Source organism: Sceloporus occidentalis, unplaced genomic scaffold (genome assembly GCF_023333645.1).
Source record: "Sceloporus occidentalis isolate IW3139 unplaced genomic scaffold, rSceOcc1.0.p SCAF_86, whole genome shotgun sequence".
Taxonomy (NCBI): domain Eukaryota; kingdom Metazoa; phylum Chordata; class Lepidosauria; order Squamata; family Phrynosomatidae; genus Sceloporus; species Sceloporus occidentalis.
Genome location: NW_028317066.1, coordinates 2,177,722 through 2,201,012, shown reverse-complemented (window position 1 = coordinate 2,201,012; position 23,291 = coordinate 2,177,722). Strand labels below are relative to the sequence as shown.

Below are 23,291 nucleotides of genomic sequence, written 5' to 3'. Positions count from 1 at the left end.
GGGGGCTGAGAGAGAGAGAGGTGGGGAAAGAGACCCTCCCTTTGGGCCCTAGCTGGGGAGGGTCCACCGGTCCTTGCCTCCCCCTTTGGGAAAGGAGACCCCCTCAGCCCCTGGACTAACTCCTGACACTCATTCCTAGGGCTGGGACTCAGAGGAGTTTCCTAGGCATTGTCACCTTCTGCCCTCCATGGCCATTGGCACTGACCTTTTCCCATTGCCTTCCCTCCCTCAGCCCTGTGGACCTCCTCCTCTGTCGCACTCACAGCAACCCTTCTCTACGGCTGAGGAGACGGCCTCTGACCCAGGGAAGCTCCGGCCATAAAGGACTGCAGAAGAGGCCTTTCTGGGGCTGAAGAAGTCAGTGTCTTTGTACTGAAGGTAGGTCTTTATTCCTGGAGCTGAAAGATGACCTTTGTTTAAATGTTTCAGTCCAGAATTGTATGGAAATGTTGCAGCTGAGAGAGTGAGCCCATGCTTTGCAGGCATAAAGCCCCAAATTCGCTCTCTAACAGCATTGTCTTCCCAGAAGGTGGAAGGGAGATTTCCAGACCTCAGACACACAGTGCGCAAGTGAGTCCTTTTTATGGGAATTGTGTGTGTATGTGTTGTTTACTAGAACTTTGTGAGATATTAGTTTCACTGGGTTTATAAAATGAATTTATATACGTCTTAACTTACCCCAAATGAGCATAATCCAGGGTGCAATATTCAAGTCATAAACCTATACATTTATAGATATTTGTTATATCAAGTGCAACGTATTCAGCAGTGTGCATCTTTTTAAAAATATTCAAGGAAAAATGAAGAAATTGTGATTTTAACAATAGATCCATTCAGAAACAATACACACAAATGTATATGCCTCAATTTCTATGTGGCTTTAGCAAGAAGAGGGAGGAGGTTCATACTTCATGCTCCTGCTATGACTGACATAGGAAACACAGCAGTTAAGCTTAGAAAAATAGTCTCATCTGCAAAAATAAAGTAATTATTTTGACCAGTGTTTAAATGGGGAGGGGGCCATGATGATGGGAGGACATGGATTAGATCTGTAAGGTAATTCATATCTCATCCAGCCCTAGAGCTAGAGCTTCTCCACCTGGGACATAAAGCAGGTCCTCCCCCTCCTCCTCTGTGTGAAAGAGAAGTCAAATTCTCATCAGTGATGATGACACAGCATGAAAAATTTGCATTCCTGAATTTAAAAATCTGAGGAGTCCTGAATCCTGTTGGTTAACTCTAGAGAGTAGACCCACTGAATCCATAAGTGACTGGTGAGTCTAAATCCAACTGATTCAATGATTCTACTCTTGTCAGGACTAGGCATAGGATACAGGCTAGGATTTAGGCCTGCATGTGGCTGGAACAGGATATTCCCAAGACAAGATGGACAGGCAACAGTGTGGAAAATGGGCACTCTCCACACTGGCAGAGACACTCTCAGAATTGTGACTTCTCTGCATGCAGAAGGCTGCCATGGGAATTGGGTGCTCCCTTTCCATCAGCTCAATCCTCTGGTGCCCCCTGATCCTGGGAGAAGGGTTGGATCCCATGGAAGGGGAGCAGCCTGAGAAGAGAGAGCTCCTTTCCTGCCCTTCTTGACTGGGGGCCTCCCTGGAGAAGGGCCATTTGTAGACTCATTCCACCCAGAGAAACACTGGAGCATAGAGAGTTCTACTGGTTTGGCCACTGGGAGAATGAGGAACCACCAGGCCAGACAGCCTGACCCAGCAAAACCCTCTATGCTCCAGTGTTGCTCCGAGTGGAATCAGGCTACAACTGGCCATTCACTGACCCAGGTCCTACCATAGAGTTGTGGAAGCCATCCCGCATAGCCATTCCATGCCTGGTGAGAGTGTTGGTGTGAGGTATTAGAGAAGCATCCAGCTGTGTTTCTGTAGTCAGAAGCAAAATGAAGAAATCTTCTTCTGAGGGCAACTGGGGACCTCTGCAGGTTTCAGCAGATAATGCACTCATTTCACATCCAGCTATGAGGACATAGTCAGGACCCTTTCCAATTTCCCATCCCCTGATCTCTCACAAGGCATGGAGTAAGTGTTGTGTAGGGGAGCTGCAGTGAGTCTGTGCTAGGTCCAGGGGGTTTTGTTTGGTGCAGAGGGAGGAAGGGGATGCTCACATCTACATCGGCCCAAAGGAGGCATATGTTACCTGCATATGTCATCAGCAGGATGCTCTTCTCCGTGTCTTTGACTGCTGCAGGGTTTCTTGCTAAACCAAGCCTTACCCTGGTCTCTTTTCTCAGGAACCTCATTGCGATCCCCTTGTACACAGCGTTGGGACGTTGTTTGCTGGAAGTGACCAAAGTGCAGGGCCACCAGGATCCCCCTGCCCACCTGATGGCCAACACAAAGGCCAAGCAGACGGGGCTGGGCTCCAACAGAAAGAGGCTGCCGAGGGTTAACAGCTCTTTGGTAAGTTGCCATCCTGACTGTTATTTTCATCTGTGTCTGGGCTGGATCATGAAAGCAAGCAGAGAAGATACTGTCCCAGTTTGGCAGAGAGAGTCCTGGTTAATCCTCTGTCTCCTCATTTTTTCAGGGGCTTAGGAAATGTCCTATTTCACTCTCCTCCTCCCATTTCCTCCTTTCTCCTCAGGTCAGTTAAGTTGTTGCAAAGTGCATTCCAGGTTCAAAAGAGTCTACAGCCCATCAATGCAAAAGAGGAGAGAGGGGAGGAGAGAAGGGGACAGGGTCTTGCCCTTGCCAGGAGTCTGAGCCAAAAGGAAAATGCTGTACCCTTTCTCGCTTGTGTGATCTTTATCATGAACAACTTTGGCCATCTTGACCAACTTCTGGTGTTGCTTGTCCACATGTGTGTTGCTTTCCCCATCTGTGAAATGCTGGATGATATGGAAGAATACCTCTGGACTTAAATTGAGTGTGAGCCCAGTGGCCCTCAAGCCCAGAGTACTCCCCAGAACTGTTTATTAAAAATGAAATTTGCCTCTGAAATTAGGTGAAATATGGCTATATGAAAACTAATATACATGTTGGAATAGCCAGTATGTTAATCAATCAATAATATTCCAGAAATGGCCGAAATTATATTGTTTATCATATTGTATATTATATTGAAAGGATTCGAGACAAACTGGATGTCAATGGCTGTAGCTTTTTGCTTTCTTGCAGAATTTAAAGTTTATTTCCTGGACTGAATTCTGAAGTGTTGAAATAATATTTGCGATGCACCATGTGCTTTCCTCCCCTTTTGTTTAGTCACTCTCTGGATCAGGGCTATTTTCTATTGCAGGTGACCTTTGCAGATGTGGCTGTATATTTCACTGAGGAGGAATGGAAATTGTTAACGAAGAAACAGAGACTGATGTACAGTTATGTGATGATGGAGAATTATGGAAATGTAGCCTCTGTGGGTAAGGAACCTGAATCCATTTCACTTCCTTTGAAGACTGAGGGCCCTTTCATAATTCACTGTCAGATTCCACTTTAGAATGATAAAATCAAAGAGATGTAATAGACCACAAGGACCATCCGGTTCAATATTCTGCCATGCAGGAATAGACATTCAAAGCACCCCCAAGGGATGGCCATCCAGCCTCTGTTTAAAGACCTCCAAAGAAAGAGACTCCACCAAACTCTGAGGGAGTATATTCCACTTTTGAAGAGCTCTTACTATCAGGAAGTTCCTCCTAAGGTTTAAGTGGAATCTCTTGTCCCTGTGGCTTGCATCCATTGTTCCATGTCCATTAATTTGAAATTAATAATAATAATAATAACCATAATGCGATGCCACCATGCTCTGATGGAGTATATTCCACTGTTGAATAGCTCTTATTGTCAGGAAGTTCCTCCTAATATTTTGGTGGAACCTTTTTTCCTGTGGCTTGTGTGATCGAGTTTGGATTTATATAAATTTTGGGTACCAAGCAATCAAAAATCATGACCCCTGACTGACCCCATCACAGCCGCCATTATCCCAAAAGCGAGCTGACCATGTAGCCAGACAAGCCTAGCAGGCCATGGCTAAAGCAGAAAGGTAGATTTAAACCTTTAAAACCAGTTCTGGGAGTTGCCATTGTCGCAGGCAACCTGAATGAGGACAAAGGAAGTTTGCCTCACCTATTGATGGTATTAAGTACCCAGCCATCTACATAGTAGTCTTCTCCCAAAGAAGTGGCAGACCCTTTTGTGTATCCATTGTTTAACTTTAGTCTTAGTCAATAGATAGCCATGAAGACCTTTGTTCCGCAGGTAGCTATAGCCTGAGGATACGTTTCGCAGTATAAATAAGACCCAGATTCCAGCCCTCCTTTGGGCTTTCTGAGCTACAGTTCCAAACCTCAACTCTGTCGAGCAATCGCTCCGAAGCTCTCTTGGGCACTGTGCCCTGCTGAAATCACTTGGGCAAGCCAAAGCCCACTGTCTCTTTCGGGCCTCTTGTTAGCTTAGCCCGCTGGAACTTAGCTCCTAGCCATCGCGGTTGCCGCTTGCTTTCTGTTCCCCGCTGCCGTGTTCACTTACCAACATCCCTCACATCTGTCGCTTGGAGAAGACTCCTAAGGTAAATATTTCAACGGTGCCTCTATCCTTTCTCCTTTACCCCCAACTCTTCCCCTCCCTTGCTTTAGCATTGAATGTGCATGTGCGTGTGTGATCCCTTTTTGGTTGTGTGGTTTTAATAAATGTTTATATTTTATTTGCAACTCATTGACATTGCAGTCTCTGTTTCTTCGGGTTGGACTATATGACCTCTGGTATACACATAGGGATCCAATCTGCTGCGTGCATTGTTAGGACACGCCTCTTGTAAATTTGAGCTAATTAAATTCCCCTGATGCGATCTTTCCTAACACTTGCATCCATTGTTCTGTGTCCTTTGTTCTAGACCAGCAGAAAGCAAGCTTGCTCCATACTCAGTATCTCTTCAAATACTTGAACAGGGCTGTCATATCCACTCTTAACCTTCTCTTCTCCAAGCTAAACATACCCAGCTCCCTAAGTCAGTCCTCAGAGAGCATGGTTTCCAGACCATTCACCATTTTGGTTTCCTTCCTCTGGAAATGCTCCAGCTTCTCAACATCTGTTTGAATTGTGGTGCCCAGAACTGGACACAGGATCATTGCAAGTGAGCCCTGACCAAAACAGAATAGAGTGGAACTATTACTTCCCTTGATCTTGACACTATACTCCTATTGATACAGCCTAGGATCACATTGGCCTCTTTAGCTGCTGCATCACACTGTTGACACATGTTCAACTTGTGCTCTACTACCATTCCTAGTTTCCTTTCACACGTAATTTGTCATAACAACTTCCTGTGGAATCTTGGAATTTCTAGTTTTAGTGAGGCACTATTGTTCTCCGCTTTGTAAGGATTCTCAATATCCAATCCTAAACTGCCAATTCTGGAATTTTGTGGTAAGGAGCCATGGAGATTAATGCTTTTTGCCCCTAAATGGTCCTCAGCCCTTTCCTGAGCAGGTTTCCTGGCTTTTGTGGCCCCTCTTCCAGCCTTATGAGGCTCTGGAGAGGCTTCATGGGAAAAAAGGCCTCCCTTGGCCCTTCAATGGATCAGAGAGGGCCCAACAGTGGCAAAATGGCCTCCACTTCCACAAAGGGATGCTGTGGGATATTGAGGGGCAAAACATTATACCATATTTTTAGGCAACACAATTTGGGGTTTCCCCTGAGATCCCCTGGGGTCCAATGTGACCACCCCACTTCCCAACAGTAGTTCATCCCTGTCTTAGAGATGCCTTAAGGTTGTTTTAAGGCTCATCCCTCACACTTGACCCTCACTAATATCAGAAACCAGGTCCCAGACTCCTTGTTCTGCCTTTCCTAATGCATTAGTTGTATAATGATTGTCTTGCCTTTCTCAAGAAATGAGCATCAAAGTGTCCCTTTTATGCATCACACTCTCTGGGTGTGTGTCTGTGATAGAGAGATGGAGGCAATGTGAAAAACAGAAAGGCAGGGAAGAGATGCTGAAGGTCAAATGGTAAAGCAGTGCAGATGGGCAAGAGGCAAGGTTGGAGAGCGGAAGGAGAAAAGGAAGGGGATCAGGCCTCTGGGAGCCAGGAGGGGAAGGCAGGAGCAAAGCCAGGATCGCCTAGCTTGAAAAACACACAAAGCATCACAAGAAGTAATTTGTATTGTAGCAATAAGGGTAAACATCAATCCATAAAATGAAATCCTAAACCTGGCAGGTAAAAATTGTCCCAAATAACTTTGAGAAATATAGACTTAAAATAGTCGCTTTGGCACGGTTGCTTAGAAAGTTGTATCCTAATCAAGTATCTCCCAAGCTGAGTTATATAACATTTCAAGCAGAATACAAGCTGCACATGGCGTGTTTATAGTGTTTATAGTGGCAGTCCACTCATTAACTTCAAACTTCTAAAATGATTCATATAAAACAGAACAGTCAAATGGATATAGTGCAGAAAACACCGTATACAATCCTATTAATTCCAAAATGGAAGTTGTATAAAAATGTAATAGCCTGACTCTTGGTCATAATTATTTCAAAATATTTCATGGGTGTTTCTACATCTGTTCCAAAAAAAATCTGCTACAAATAATCGCAGATGCACAATATCTGGCAACTTTAACAGTTACCTGCTCCTAATAATACAATTATTTGCAAGCTCTCCTCTCCGACTTCCATCAACTTCACCATCCCTTGTACCCACAACTCTAATCCACACCAATCCACATGTGAGCTGTATACTGTATTGGTTGTGAGTCATCTCCTGGAGCCACACAGCATGAAGGGACCTCTGCAGTTAGCTTTCATCATGCCTTGGTCTCTGACTCAGGACTTTATGGCAGTCTCACAGGATATAATGCCACTTGCCAATCAAACTATTTCTCCACATGTTTAATAGAATATTTTTCAACATTCCTTTTTCTGACTATCTGCTTCCAGTGATTCCCTTAAGTCCCCCTCCAATCTCTTCTTTGTTAACTCCTATAAATAAGGATACAATTGTTCCATGGATTTAGGGGCATAAGTAGTACGGTCATCCTTGGGTTACTAACAGAAACTCTCTTAATTTAATCTCTAATAAGGAGGGGTTAATGAGGGCTAAATCATGGGTAACACCCTCCTCCCTTAACGCTGATTTTCAGTCTTATCTGTCACTGTGCTTCTTTACAGAAAAAGATTTGAGTCATGAGAGAATCCACACAGGAAAGAAGTCACATAAATGCCAGCATTGTGGGAGACATTTTGCTTACAAGTCAATCCTTGTCATGCATCGAAGGGTCCATACAGGAGAGAAGCCATACAAATGCCAGCATTGTGGGAAATGTTTTTCTCAGAAGTCAGACCTAGTGAAACATCAGAGAGTCCACACAGGAGAGAAGCCATACAAATGCCAGCATTGTGGCAAATGTTTTTATATGAAGTCAGTCCTAGTGAGACATCAGAGAGTCCACACAGGAGAGAAGCCATACAAATGCCAGCATTGAGGGAAATGTTTTTATATGAAGTCAGTCCTAGTGGCACATCAGAGAGTCCACACAGGAGAGAAGCCATACAAATGCCAGCATTGTGGGAAATGTTTTTATATGAAGTCAGTCCTAGTGGCACATCAGAGAGTCCACACAGGAGAGAAGCCATACAAATGCCAGCATTGTGAGAAATGTTTTACTTCGAAGTCAAACCTAGTGATACATCAGAGAGTCCACACAGGAGAGAAGCCATACAAATGCCAGCATTGTGGGAAATGTTTTTATATGAAGTCAGTCCTAGTGGCACATCAGAGAGTCCACACAGGAGAGAAGCCATACAAATGCCAGCATTGTGAGAAATGTTTTACTTCGAAGTCAAACCTAGTGACACATCAGAGAGCCCACACAGGAGAGAAGCCATACAAATGCCAGCACTGTGGCAAATGTTTTTCTCAGAAGTCAGTCCTAGTGACACATCAGAGAGTCCACACAGGAGAGAAGCCATACAAATGCCAGCATTGTGAGAAATGTTTTACTTCGAAGTCAAACCTAGTGACACATCGGAGAGTCCACACAAGAGAGAAGCCATACAAATGCCAGCATTGTGGGAAATGTTTTTCTCGGAAGTCAGTCCTCGTGACACATCAGAGAGTCCACACAGGAGAGAAAGCATACAAATGCCAGCATTGTGAGAAATGTTTTACTTCAAAGTCAAACCTAGTGACACATCGGAGAGTCCACACAAGAGAGAAGCCATACAAATGCCAGCATTGTGGGAAATGTTTTTCTTTGAAGGCAGACTTAGTGAGACATCAGAGAGTCCACACAGGAGAGAAGCCATACAAATGCCAGCATTGTGAGAAATGTTTTACTTCAAAGTCACACCAAGTGAGACATCAAAGAATCCACACTGGAGAGAAGCCATAAAAATGCCAGCAGTGAACTAACATTATTTTTGTCAATAAGGAATACAAAAAATATATTTGCAATCCTGCTGTGCTAAGAAAAGGCCTTTCTGATTTTGTTTTTCTGTCCATATGTCTGTTTATGTTTTAAAATTGTATTTTGTTAGATTTAGGTTTTAATTGCTAATAGGATAGATAATTGTTTTGGGTTGTAACTTTGGCTGGGGATTGTGGTTCATGGTATAAGTTAGCTAAATGGGGGGCTGGGATTTGTTGCAGTTGGTTAGAATAGTTTTGGGAATGATAGTGTTTGGAATTTGTAGGATGTTGGCTGAAGAAAGTGGAGGCTGATATTAACAGGAAGATGGCTAGTTTCTAGGAATGGCAAAGGGGGGCTTGTTACCTGTGGGGCATAGACTGTGGGAATTGAAGGTGGGGGCTAGGATTTAAGAGGGTGGAGTTTTAGGTTTGGGGGTTTTAATGTATTGTTTGGATTGGAGTGGGCAGTTCTGACGTAAACGCTGAATTTCTGACTATGTGTTCTCAATAAAATTATTTGTTGTTTCAACAGACTGGACTCATTGGTGTACAGAAGTTCTGCATTTGCCCAAAATTTACCCTTTCTTCTCTCCTCAGCCATCATCTCCATTCCCAGCTATAAGAACAGCAGAGGCAAATACACATACATTTATATATATGTATATATTTTTGTGTGTGTGTGTGTGTATTATATCTACATACATACAGTATACATAGACTATATTTCCAATGCAGAGCCTTCCTTTCTTGCCTTTCCTGGGCTCCATTGCGGCCTCTTCGAAGTGTCCTCAAAATAAGGAAGGAAGGGGAGGTCGCTGAACCCCCGGCACACTCCTTCCCTTCCCTCAAAGGCCACCAGTGGAATAAACAGCAGGAGCAGTAAAGCCCTCGTGATCCCTGCACATGATCAGAAGGGGTCTTTGGATGTATGTGCGCATGCACAGTCTCAGCCCTAAAGCCATTGCTGCCCTCACACTCTGTTCTGAGGGAAGGAAGGATGGAAATGGGGGAAAACTGTTGTTCATTCAGAGGAATGGCTGGAATGTCTTCGGGGGGGGGGGGGGGCCTTGGGGATTATAAGAAGAAGGAATCCCCTCTTCTCCCCCCAACCAAAACGCAGGGGGCCTGCCAGGTCTCCTCTCCCTCTTTCCTTCCTGCCCCCTCCTCGGGGGATTCCTTGGGGCCCTGGTACTTGGGGGTTATCATGAGAAGAGAGGACAGGGGGGACCATTAGAGAGAGGCATGACCATGGAGGGGGGTCCAAAGATAAAAAGAGCTTTGAGGAGCCCCCTCAATCCTGGAAAGTGGGGCAGAGGAGAGTCCCTCCCTTCTGATGCCTCATTTGGAGAAGATTTTTGTGCCAAATAAAGAGCATCACACAGCATAGGCTTCAATAGCATTGGAAACAACATTATTCGGGGGGGGGGAGTTTTCTCTGGGGTCTAGGGGGGAGGAGGGGGGAATCTGGGACCTGACTCAGGCACTCCCCCCCAGAACCCATTATTAGAGCCTTCCACAGCTCACTGTGATGCTTTAAATGACCATTTTGCAAATAAAATCTCTCAGATAAGAGCCAACCTGGATGCTGACATTATTGCTGATGCTATAGGTGAGGTGTCCAGTGACTCTGTGAATGGGATCATCCTGGATCAATTTAAATCTGTGAGTACTGAAGACATGGACAAGCTCCTTGGAAGTGTGAAGAAGACAACTTGCCCTCTCAACCCTTGCCCTTCATGGCTAGTCATCCAAGGAGGAGATGCACTTAGGACTCACCTGAGATATATCATAGATGCATCTCTGAGGGAGGGCTATTTTCCATCTTCCATAAATGAAGCGGTGGTACAGCCGCTTCTGAAAAAGCCCTCCCTAAATCCCTTGGACATGAACAAATACAGACCGGTCTCCCATCTTCCATTTCTAAACAAGGTGATTGAGAAAGCTGTTGCTCTTCAACTCCACGTGGTCTTGGATGAAACAGATTATCTAGACCCATTTCAAATTGGCTTCAGGATGGGATACGGAGTCGAGACTGTTATGGTCGCCTTAGTAGATTATCTCCGCTTGAGTATGGACAGGGGAAGTGCAACCCTGCTGGTGCTTTTGGATCTCTCAGGGTCCTTCGATACCATCAACCATGGCATCTTTCTTGAACGTCTGAAGGAATTGGGGACGAGGAGGCAATGCATTGCAGTGGTTCTGGTCCTATCTCTTGGGCAGATTCTAGATGGAGATTCTTGGGGATAGTTGGTCCTCTAAGAGGGAGCTTAAATCTGATGTTCCTTAGGACACCATCCTCTCCCCAATGCTGTTTAACATAAACATGAAGCTGCTGGGAGAGATCATCTGGAGACATGGCATTGGATGTTATCAGTATGCTGAGGAATCCCAGATATATCTCTCCATGTCCCGGACTTCAGCATCAACTAAGAAAGGCATCTCCCCTCTGAATGAATGTCTTGAAGAATTAATGGGCTGGATGAGAAAAAAACGGAATGAAGCTGAATCCAGATAAGACAGAGCTGCGTAATGCTGGAGATCCTAATCCAGGTATGGAGGTTTGACACGTGTGATCCACCTGTATAAGGGGTCACACTTTCCCTAAAGGACTATGTTAGTAGTTTGGGGGATGCTCCTGGATCCATCACTCCAGATGTCAGCTCAGATACATGTGACGGCGAGGAGTGCCTATTATCTCCTTCAGTTGATATGCTAACTGCACCCAGTCCTGGAAGCTGAAGACCTAAACACTATAGTTCTGATCTTAATTTTATTTCATTATATTTATCAATTATTTCTATTAACTGATTTTCTGAATATATCTGCTCACCTTTTTCCTCAAATAATTTTTCAAAATATGTAGTGAAAGTATTTTTAATTTTCCCTTGTTCCGTTATGATTGTGTTATTTTGTTTAATTTTAGTTATCATTTTCTTTTCTCTCTCATTCTTTAATCTATTAGCCATCCGTCGGCTTATTTTATTAGCATTCTCAAATTGATTTTGCTTTGATCTTCTTAAATTTATAGCTATTTCCTCTGTCATTTTTTTCTCTAATTGTTCTTTCAATAGTTTTATTTCATTCATTATTTTTATCCCCTTTTGTTTGTTGTAGTTTTTGTTCTCTAATTTTAAATTCATTCCTAATTTTTTTCCTCTTTCTGCTTTTCTAATTTTTATTTCCATTGTTCTTTGTATAAATAGTCCCCTTACAAATGCCTTACTAGTATCCCATACAACCTTCATTTTTACCTCCTTTCCACTGTTTTCTTTAAAAAACATCTTTAACTCTCTCTTTACCTTATTTACAAATTCTTCGTCATCCTCTTTCATTCTCTATCCTATATTTTTGTCCCAATTTATATTTAATTCCAGCTCTATCATATTATGATCCGACATCGTCCTTGGCCAAATTTCAATTTTTTTCTCTTTAGTAACCAGTTTCTTCGTCACGAAAAACATATCCAACCTTGAGAAGGATTTATGTGCATCTGAATAGAAGGTATACCCTCCTTTGTTCCCATTACAATGTGACCAAACATCTAACAAATTAAATTCCTCTTTTAAAACAAAAAACCTCTTGGTAATTTTTCTTGTCTTTTCTTAATTACCTTTTTCTGGGATTTCCTGTCCCAAATTGGATTTAGAACTCCATTGAAATCTCCTGTCAAGATTAATTTGTCATTATCAACTTCTCTCACAACCTCTGCCAAATTTCTATAATAGGTTTCCTTCTTCTCTAATGGCCCATAAACATTAATCAGTACATATTTAACATTATCTATCAAAATCTCCACACACAAGAATCTACCGTCTTTATCTTTCTTCTTTATATCTCCATCTTTTATTTTTGTTTCCTGTAAACACAATAAATCAAAATTATTCTTCCCTAGATACTGCATTACATGCTTTCTCTTTCTCTCTTGGCTTATTCCTTTTACATTCCACGAAACTATTTTAAGCCCCATTTTCCTTTTAGAGATGTTCTTAGGTCTTTTATGTAGACTTTCCTATCTCTCCTGAGTAACCCTCTTCTGAGCTTTTGTTTCCCAAATTGTCAGTATTTACCTCCTTAATCCCTAGATGATCTCTCCTTCCTTGCCCTTTTCTCTGGGTCTTTTCTTCTCTTTGTCCATTTACACTTTCTCCTTCCTTCTTGTCCCTTTCTTTATTTCTTTCTTCTTGCTCTCTGTTATCTCTGCTTAATCTCTCATAAAAGGCTTTTCCTTGTTCTATTGTACTTATCCTATATCTCCTCTGATGGTAATGAAAGATCACTCTTTCTATCTTATCCCATCTGTACAGTATCTCATTCTTACTGCAAAAGAATATTGTTAGGAATTTATATTCCTGTCTCTTTCTAATTATTTGCAATGGTAAATCCTTATAAATTTCCACTATTCTATCTTCCACAATCAATTTTTTCTCATAATTTCTTTGCAATATTTGCTCTCTCATCCTTGAGCTTGTAAAACATACCGTAATGTCTCTGTCCAATTTCCTTTCCTTTGCTATCTTTGAGCTAAGTCTAAATATCTTATCAATCTGTGCCTCCATCAAATCCTCCTCAATATCCACATATTTTGCCAGCATAGGTATAATTTTGTCATATATTTGTTTGTCTTGTTCTTTAATTTCCCTAATTTTAATTGCCCTTTCCCTATATCTGACCTGCTGCAGAAGATTATTCTGTTGTTCCCTTAATTGAGCCTTTTCCAATTCTTCTGTTTTTTTTCCAGACTTTCCATTCTTTCTAATACTTCCTCCATCTCCACTTTCACTCCTGATATCTCTTTAGCTAAGTTGTCTATTTTCCCCCCTAATCCATCTAGAGGAAAGGAGATTAAATGATGGTCATAAAGTGGAAAGTCAGGTGCCAGGTAGTCAGAAATGGCGCAGTTTGCAGCAAGAACCAGGTCAAGACAGTGACCAAGAGAATGAGTTGAAGAGTTGGAGTGTGGTTGGAGGCCAAAAGAAGCCAGGAGAGAGTTAAAGCGAGATGTTGTCGGGTGATTGGAATCGTCAACGTGGATATTAAAGTCACCTAGGATTAAAGTGGGGACTGAATCTGAAAGAAAGAATGTCAGCCATGATTCGAAGTCTGAGAGGAACTGGGTGGCAGAACCAGGAGGGCGATAGATAACTGCAACACTGAGCTGTAGAGGAGAAAAGAGTCTAATAGGATGAAACTCAAAAGAAGAGGAATGATAGCTGGTGGGGAAGATAGAACTTGAAACTGGCAGGAGTTAGATAGCAAGATACCAACCCCTCCTCCTCGACCCTCAGGGCGGCTGGAGTGGGTGAAGGAGAGACCACCAAAAGAAAGGGCAGCGGAGGTTGTAGTATCATGGGCTGGGAGCCAGGTTTCTGTGAGAACGAGGAGGTTAAAGGATTTAGAGAGAAAAAGGTCATGAATTGCTGTTGCTTTAGGGGCAGCAGAGCGGCAGTTCCAGAGGGAACAGAGGAAGGGAAGCAGGGAGACAGGGAGAGGCCGAATGGGGATCAGGTTAGGAGAAATGTAGGGAGCCATGGGAAAGATAGGATTCACTGCCCAGTGATTAACGGGGAAAGGTGTGACACAACAGCAAGGATGACCCTATCAAAAACAGCAAGGATGATCCTAGCAAAAACAGCAAGGATGACCCTAGCAAAAGAATGGAGACAAAGGAAAGTTCTTGAAGTAGAGGGAGGCTGTTAGGACTATTTGATGCATTGGAAGCAGATAAACTCACAAGGATCTTACAAAAACAAAACAAAACTAAAATGTATAGATTGATAGAAGACTGGGATAAAGTGCTGGACTATATCAAAAAAGAAAGGAAGACTGAAGGGCATACAACAGATAAAGAGAAAACAAAGACACAGCAAAGAACATACACTTTGGAAGTCTTTTAGTTTGTTTGTTGTGGAATCTGAGGTTGGATGTATGGTGAGTTTGGATGTCATTTAGTATGTTTTACAAGTTTTGTCGCTTGTGAATATTTGTATTTGTCAAGTCTTTTAATTGTATCTGTGTTATTATTGTTGGTCCCATAGGTTTTTTTCCCCTTTTACCAATAAAGTTTAAAAAAGTACAGAATCCTGAAATCTAGAAAGCATATCCAGGAGAAGGTATTTTTGGCCACACTGCAAACAACAACCTCCAAAATCCACAAAACAGTGATACCTTTCTCCTGTTTGATGTTTAATGCTTTTTTCCCAATGAAGAAGCCAGTTGAGCTTCAAAAGCTTGTTTTATCTATTTTGTGCATTTTGGCTGCCCACTAAAGGTATCCCTGTTTTGTGGATTGTGGCTGTTATTGTGGTTTGCTGTATGGTCCAGCCAGCATGGCAACCTCTGGATATGATCCCTAGAGTAGGAATCCCTCTTCGTCTCATGGCTGTTTGGGGCTTTTCTCCCTCCCTCCCTCCCTCTCTGCCCCATAGAAGTCAAGGGGGACTCACCTTTGCTAAGGTCTCTTCCAAGGGTCTAGGATTCAGAGACAGAGGTTTAATTTGCATTACAGAAATCATGCATTTCAACACTGCTTTAACTGCCATGGGTCAATTCTATGGAGATCTGGGATCTGTAGTTTTGTGAGCTATGTAGCCTCTCTCAGGGAACTCTAGTGTGAAAAGAGACTACAAATCCCAGAATCCCATAGCATTGAGAAATGGCAGTTAAAGCGATGTCAAACTGCATGAATTCTGCAGTGCAGATTCAACCAGAAGCCATGTTATTCAGGAATATCAGTATCCTAAGGGATCTTGTAGCACCTTTGAGACTAACTGAGTGAAAAAAAGTTGTAGCATATGCTTTTGTGGACTTGCGTCTGGAGTTTTGTGGAAGAGAGTCATGGCAACCCTAGTAGCCAGACCCTTATTTTGTCCTCCATTTTGGGAGAGGAGAGAGGGAGGCCGAATGGAGAGCTCCCTGGGAAAGAAGCTGTGTCTCTCCAGGCTGAGAGGCCAGAGACCTAGGAGCAGGGCCTCTGCGGTTGGGGAAGAGTCGCTGTCTGAAGCATTGGACCTTCTGGGACCTTCCTTTTGTGCCCATGGAATACAACTGCTTCTTCCCACCAAGAACCGAAAATAGTCCTCTCCGAAATCCCTTTCTGGGAGCATTGGTGAACTGCCCTGGGCCCTACTACGTTGCAAGAAATAAAAATACACATTTGAAATAATGTAAAACAGCTCATGCTTAAATAATACATGCCTTAAAAGTGACACCAGATTCTCCCCATCCCACCCTGGGCTTCCCTTTCAGCTTAAAATATGGTGGGCAAAGCATGACGCATGGCTCCAAGGATCAGGCACTTCTCTGTAACCCACAGCGGTCAAAAATGTCTGGGATCTTTTTGTGATCTTGGGATGTGAGGGGCATTTCCGCCATGTTTTGTGGGACCCCTGGGTCAATATAAGGCCATAAGATGAGGTGTCCTCCGCTCGCTTCCCAGAAGCATGGCGAAAACGTCCCTCATGTTGATGTTGATGTTTCTAATTGTTGCTTGCTTATTTTAACCAATTCTGTTTTATATTATTGCCTATTGTTTTATACATATTTTGTAGATTGGCAGGTTTTATTTTTATTGACTTGATCATTTGTATGTACAGCACTGTGTACATTTACAGCGCTATAGAAATAAACAATGATAATAATAATGATAATAATAATAAGTTGCACTCTCTCAACCTCAGAGGATGGCCATGGGAAACCCACTCTGAAGGAACCTGCCAAGAAAACCCCTTCAGAGACTCCCATAAGGTCACCATAAGACCTGGAAACAACTGGAAGGCAGACACCAAGAACAACATTGGAAATAGGTGCAAGCCTTGCCTTGGGAAAGTGTAATGACTGGGCTCCAGTCAATGGAGGTCTTCTTCAGGCAGAAAAGGGAGGTTTATGCAAATGCAGAATGACATCACTGCTAAGGAAAGCTCTCTTGACCAATCAGAGAGCAAGATAATGGTTCTTCTGGAAGCTTCCGTGAGAAGGAGATATAAGGCCTGAGAGACCAAGAGACAGTTGGGGGAATTGTGTCGGTTGGAGATCGAGAGAGAGAGAGTTAAAGAGCGGATCTTGGAAGTTAGTCTCAGAATTGGACGCTTAGGTTTATTTATTATTTTAATAGCTTGTATGAATTGAATATTATATACTTACAAATATTGTAACCTGCAAGATTCTTAATATCTTGTAGGACTTACATTTTAGTTATATTTTGTTATTTATAGTAAATATCTCCTTGGAGTATCTTCTACTCGACGCTCCTTTTACATGTCTTTTGGCTCAGTTGATGCTTGGGAAGATCAGTAAAGAAGTAGAAATTGTAGCAGGTGAACCCCAAATCCACAAACCCGAAGGCCCGTGGCCTGCCAGAGGATAAGCAGAGTCAAAGAGACCGAACTGGCTAGGATAAAAAAACGCTTTATTCTCTTGGCCAAGGGCAGCAGCACGCACACACACAGCAAGGTGGGCGTTATCAAAACTGCAGCCCCGAGGGCCTCTTGCCATCTTCTTTTATGCCCTTCTAACTCTACTTTTCCTAGCGTAAGCCAATCACAAAAGCAAAACAGCATTGTGTCCTACATTTTCTTTTTGGCATTACATTTGCTTGGCATTACATGTGCTTGCTTGCTTGCTTGGAGCCTGGAATGTACAGAGAGATAACTGTAAGATACATACTCGGCTAAGCTAGGCTCTTCAAGGCCGCTGGTTAAACACAGGCCATTGTGTTCAGAGTCCTCCAGAGGAAGGAGGGGGTGATTATGTGAGTGTGTATACTACTGCCACACATACAGAAAGAAAGGGTGGGGGCCAGCATAGCCCATTTGCACTTTACTCTGTAGGCTCAATCTATGGGCCTTCTGTAACTATTGATTCTTTTGCAAAGCAAAGTACAGAAGCAAGAAAGCATTATTATTATTGTGTTCCTCTCATTCCCCCCTTTTTCTCTTTGAAAGTTGTGAAAACAAGTTTCACTATGAATGTTCATCATATGCCCTCATTATCATCATTTCTTTTGCTACAAAGCTTGCAGTGGTCTTAGTAATACTTCTCTTTATACATTGCAATAAGAATGGCACTAACATACATAACAATAGCGCTATTGTGAGGACAATTATTCCTGTTCCAAACAGACCTTTTAACCATCCAAAGTTTGGCAACCAGGATGTCAGCCAGTCCCATAGATTCCATCCTTTTCCCATGTGAGGAACCTCTGCTATTTTTGCTATTCTGTCGACATGCTGTTTGACATCTTCTTCATTGTCTGGGATGTATACACAACACTCCTGTTTTATTAGTGTACACACTCCTCCCTGACTGGCTAACATGGTGTCCAGTGCTAGCCTGTTCTGCAACACCATTTTTCTGATTTCTTTCTGTTCTTTGGCTAGACCAATAAGGGCTTCACCTGTCTTATTTGCCATGATTTCTACCACAGCCTGCAGTCTATATACTGCATTCAATAGGCCTCTATGGCCTCTCCAGTGTCTCATTGGGGCATAAGTTTTTACAAGCTGCCTGCTTTCTTCCAAATCTTGATAATTTCTGATTGTCATGGCTGGAAGTATGGTGGCTACATAACAATTCCCACTCCAGTTCTCAGGCAAAATGGCATATGCACGTATCCCACAGATAAAATAATGTCCTTTCAAAGCAGGGAACGACCTTTTACATGATGCAGACACTGTCCATGATGCATAATAACCACTTACATTCTGATTTTGCAAGGTGTATCCTGCCACCCAGCTACCATTGATATATGCCCCATTTATTTTTATATTGACTTCACATTTACTGGTGCCCACTCTGGGTCCTGCGGTCTCATTGCATTGCCAGCACTATTGTCCTGCCTTTTGACCAATTCTATAGTACCCTTGGGTGGAGGGTTCAGACTTTATCCAACTCCAGCCCGTACTGTTGTCTTGTCTATATGGTTTGGCCAATTCAGCAGAGTTCAATGGTACTACCTCAAAGGGCATCCCAGTGTGTGAGTCAAGGGGCATTTGGTGATACACCCAGCAGTCAGATACATTTAAAGCGTTCCCAATTTTCTGTGAGTATACCAAAAGGGAATTACTTTCTGAAAATCCATGACATCTCGGTGGGAATATGAACATCATTGCTATGAAACCAGCTAACCAAATGATTACCATATGGTTAAATGTGAGGCAGCTTAATCTGGATGAAGGTGGGCATATAGGAGGGGGTGATGAAAATGTTTGTGTTTGTGTTTCTACATCAACTGTGCAACACATCCCGTTTCCCATAAGTCCCTTCTGTCTTTCAGAATGGCCCATGGAAGCCATTCCTCCTGTTACTTCGAGGCTGATCTTAGCATCATGACCTCGGAAGGGGGGCTCACGTTGCGATGCTGCCCCTTCCTCCATCTCCATCTGTAGGATGTTTGGTGATCTTTACCTGCAAAGGATTGTCTTTATTGGTCTGTATGGTCCACACAGGTCTCTGTTGGGTGTGGTCCTTCTTGATGCGAGTGTAATGGACCCAAGGTTTAACTCCTTCCAGTTTAACTGCAGTTGGAGTTGTCAGCAAAATCACAAATGGTCCCTTCCACTTGGGTCCCAGGGTAGACGTTTTCCAATCTTTTAGCCACACAGTGTCCCCTGGAGAGAAAGAATGTAAAGCAGTAAAGGGGAACGGATATCTGATTTCACCCACATATTTGTACAACTGTTGCAAAATAATCCCTAATGCTTGGACCTCTTTAGCTAACCTGTTGGGACCCAAGATTCCTGGATCTGCATGCAATTGGGGAATTGCTAATGGTGGTCTGCCAAACACCAATTCATAAGGTGACAGTCCCAAAAACCTGGTGAGTGTACACCTGACTTTTAACAATGCCATTGGTAAAACCTTAACCCAATTTAGTTTAGTTTTCTTCAAGTACAACTTTGGGCTGTAACACAGGTCTCTTGTAGGGGTTTTGACTTGGCTCTGGTCACACAACCTTTGGAGGCATCTCTGCACATACTTGAGAGCCAGTCAATATATATATATATATATATATATATATATATATATATAGTTTGTTCAGTCAAATATCTCAGTGTCTCTTCTCCTAAGTGACACAGGCTGTACATGTAAATGACAACTTCTGAACCAAGTTGGGATGGCCTAGCCTTCTGGGATGGGAAACAGTGTGGCTGAGTTAAGCATAGCTCAGTCTTTAACTGTGCTGACCAAATGGCTGTAATAAAGTTATTATTATTTCTCCATTCTCAAACTTGTCTTCTACTTAGGCCTTTAAATTTCCAACAGGGTTTGAATTTAATGTGAGCTGATAACTTTAACAGTTTAAATAAGTTTGACAGCTTCTTCCAACAAAAGAGAAATAGCCACAATGTTTCTGAGACAGCCTGGCTATCTTTGGCTCACAGGGTCCCTATTTTTATTGAAACAGGCTACAGGCTTATTTCAGGAACCAAGATGCTAGGTCTGCTGATGTCTGGTCCTAAAACAGGTGGGCTACAGTTGTCTTCTTGGTGTTTGCCTGTCCACAAAAAAAAGGTACAGACTCTAGTAGTTTTTCTTTTAATATATCATACAGTGCCTTCACCAGGGAAGCAAGGTTTAAAATCCATATTTGACAGTATCTTGCCATCAGCTGTCTGCTAAGACTCTTGTATTCTGTTTTCTACTTTAGTCTTCTTCTTCCTCCACATCTCTCATTACCATGGCAGGAACATCCTAGGAAGCGGAATAGAAGGGGAGCTCTAGCATTGAATTCATGGCACCCTTTCCGCATCCACGCCTTCTTCCTCATCCTCATGCATCATCATTCCACATACTCTCCAGTCCAATGGGACACATCATCCTCCTTCAGTGCTGCTGGGCCAGCAAACTTGCTTTTTCCTGCATCTGCTTCTCACTTTTCCTTAAACTTCTGTCTGCCAAGGCTGGGACATTCCTCAGTCCTTCTACAACTTCTTCCAGGTATGGTTACAAAACATTTAAAACTCACTCAGGATTACAACCTCCAAAAACTCAAAAACACTAAATTGATGAAACAGTGTCCTTTTCCCAAAAATCAAAAATCAAAATCCAAACAGTCCCAAACACTCTCAAAAGTGGTTGAATTTCATAAACATCAAAAGTTTAAAAAGCAAAAACTGAAAAACTCTTTAAAGTCTGGAAATGCTTTTCTTTGTTAGAAATCCTTCTCAGACTCTTTCAACTTAGCAAGATGTCTCTCTGTAATTTTATTGTTGTTGTTGCTGCTGCTGTTATCAAGTGCAGCTAAAACTTATTCTGCAATGGTAACTTCATCTCCTTTTTCATTAAAATAGCACTCTTGTTATGTTCTGGAACCCTTGTTGACTCTTTAGTGCCTCCACTGTTCACTTTTAGGGTATTACGAGAACTCGCTCTTTTTCTCTCTCATGCTTTCTTAAAAGAAACCTTCTTTGTCCTCTCTGTAGTGCACACAGTGTCTTATCTCTGGCCTTGCCTTGAGGAACTGAAAGTATTTTTTTTTTTCATCCTCCATGGCAAGAATAAAGGGGGGCAGGAGAAAAAAGAAAGCCTTCGCTCTCTAGAAGGAAACTTTTCCTTTTTAAATTGCTCAATGAAAGTTTTCCCAAAAAGCTGTTAGCAATCCTGTCCCATTTATTTCCTCATTGTCTCCTGCTTTTCTCTGGGTGGTTGGCTGTGTGCTCTGTATTATATTTCAGGATTTCTCTCTCAGGATTCCTCTCTCAGGCCTCCATGCATACACCCTTCCTCAGCCTGGATTTCCACAATCCAAAGGCTTCTTGTGAGTCTCTTTCCTTTTACAAACATGCTTGGTTCTTTCATGCGTTCTGCATAACTTTGCAAACCCGTCTTTATTCTTTAAATGTGGTTGTTACACTGCTTTCACAACCGAATTTCAAGCTTGTCTTGCTTTGCTACTCCAGGTTCTCTGTTACTTTAGGACAGCAAAACTCATCTGTTTTCTAACTCAATCTGTGGAAGTTTGTTGTTTGTACATTGTATGTATTATAATGTATAGCACTGTGTAAATTTACAGTGCTTTATAAATAAAGGTTAATAATAATAATAACAGTTCCTTTAAACTCACACAGATTGGGATTATATTTTTCTTTAACAGGAGTGTTTTTCACACAAACTGGTATTTCATTAATGTGATTTTTCTTTTTATATGATATACAGTCCATTTGGGTGCTTTTAAATTACTCTAACACCCATCTTTCATTTTTCATTTTAAACACTCCAGGCTTTTAATCTTTCTTCTGCCCATGCTCCTGTGTTTATCTTCTGTTTGCTCCTTTTTAAATTTTAGACACAGTCCTCAGAGCAAACGGACATAGGCTTTTTCAAATTTCATCACAAATTTCTAGTTTCAGGCAAAGTCTGTTTCAAAGGTACTGGGCATCTAGGAGCATTTTAGAACTTATGGGCTATTCAGTGTATTGCATAAACTTTAATCTCTTCCAATAGGTTGACAAAAGGGGTCTTATTTTACAATTAAAACTCTTAGCATTTTATTACTCAGTCTCTGTTTTTTCCTTCAGGTTCTCATTCACTGGGCCATAGATCACAAAACTCGAGAACCCTCTCTGTTGTTGTTTTGTTTTTGAATCTTCCTCTTGCCTTAGGCAAACTTGCATCACTGTTGCCAGTCTCCTTCACAATTGGTCTCCATGTCTTTAGCACATGAAGAATCACAGAATTGTAGATTTTTCTCATGTAGTTTGTATTTTAACTACCATGCAACATTGTTCTTAACCATGGCAGATTTTCTTTTACGACATTGTACCATGCATTAATGTAGTGTTGATCTGGATGGTACTTTGCTGTAAAGGTTAACACTTTCTTTATAAGTTTTAGGTCCAAGGACACAATAGCTGGCCAGGGGGAATCTAAAGGGGAAAGTGGCTACTCTAACATACAAAAGGTTTGCTTGTTTGTTTCAACTTCCCTGCTTTTCGGTGCCTGCCGAAATGTGTTTTTCTCCAAAGTTTGCTAGCATACAATCCAAAGACGTCTTGCCTCCAGTTTTTAATTTTCCATTAACCCTTGCAGACTAGATTGGGGCACCCTCCCTAATCTTTTGAACAGCTGTTTTTATTAGCCCAATGGCACCTTGCCTTTTGAACTTTTTCCTCCCATTGCAGACTAGATTTAGTCTGTCTTATTGCAGACTAGGTCTTGGGTGGGGACACCCACCCTCACTAGCCCGTCTTAACAGCTGTTGCCTTTTGAACCTTTTTTTTTCCCCCATTGTAGACTAGGTCTTGGGTGGGTACCCTCACCAGCCTGTCTCTTTGCAGGCTAGGTCTTGGGTAAGCACCCTCACCAGCCTGTCTTATTAGTTTTCTTTTTCTTTTTTTCCCTTTTTTCCCCCTTTCCCCCCCTTATTTTTAACATACAATCCAAGGGGGACAGTCCCTTTGACTTCCCCGATCCCATTGCGGTAACTAGGGTCTCGGATCACCCTCACCTAGACCGACTTTAACTGCAGTTTCCCTTAGGTTACAACCTATCTTTATATCCATTGCGGTAACTAGGGTCTCGGATCACCCTCACCTAGACCGACTTTTATAGCCTAGACTTTCCTTTCCTTTTCTTTATTCCCAACCGCGGTACATAAATCACCATTCACACAAGGGTTGACAGGGAATTTGTGGTTACTTAAGGAAAATGGGGGAAGTAACCACTTGAACACTCAGACTGGTAGCCTGTGCCCCCGGACTATCACGGCAAGTGGCAGAAACCGTACCAGCCTCATAGGTCATGCACACTGCACACAAAAGCCTCCCACATTTGATTAACACATTTCTCTTGTTTTCATACTTGCCTCCTCCTCCTCCGGTGCACCGGTCGTCCCACAGCGGTTATCCTAGCCACCTGGTTCGGCACCTAACACTGGGACAGCCACGTCGGACGGCGCGACGACTGCCAACGGTCA

General features: G+C 42.5%; 1 pseudogene across 1 annotated transcript; it reads left to right on the top strand.

Annotated features, from left to right (window-relative positions):
• The first annotated feature begins 312 nt into the window (after positions 1-312).
• On the top strand, positions 313-8,870 carry LOC149285003 (uncharacterized; annotated as a pseudogene). The gene is made up of 4 exons (XR_016277804.1): positions 313-378; positions 2,264-2,432; positions 3,271-3,391; positions 7,141-8,870. The product of XR_016277804.1 is annotated as an uncharacterized LOC149285003 (transcript).
• The last annotated feature ends 14,421 nt before the right edge of the window (positions 8,871-23,291 follow it).